Raw genomic sequence first — 219 nt, forward strand, 5'->3', positions numbered from 1 at the left:
CACACACACACACTCACACACACACACACCCACACACACTCACACTCACACTCACACACACTCACACACATGCACTCGCACGCACACGCACGCATGCACTCACACGCACTCGCACGCACACGCACGCACGCACTCACACACACACACACACACACACACACACACACACACACACACACACACACACACACACACACACACACACACACACTCACACAC

At 55.3% G+C, this 219-nt stretch overlaps 1 protein-coding gene across 1 annotated transcript in view; it reads right to left on the bottom strand.

The window, feature by feature from the left end:
* LOC107566409 (rho GTPase-activating protein 15-like) overlaps positions 1-219 on the bottom strand; it is a 24931-nt gene that overhangs the window by 24280 nt on the left and 432 nt on the right. The gene's annotated exons all lie outside the window — the stretch shown is intronic.

The sequence above is a fragment of the Sinocyclocheilus grahami genome, unplaced genomic scaffold, assembly GCF_001515645.1.
Source record: "Sinocyclocheilus grahami isolate Dianchi unplaced genomic scaffold, SAMN03320097.WGS_v1.1 scaffold1073.1, whole genome shotgun sequence".
In the NCBI taxonomy this organism is placed as follows: Eukaryota; Metazoa; Chordata; class Actinopteri; order Cypriniformes; family Cyprinidae; genus Sinocyclocheilus; species Sinocyclocheilus grahami.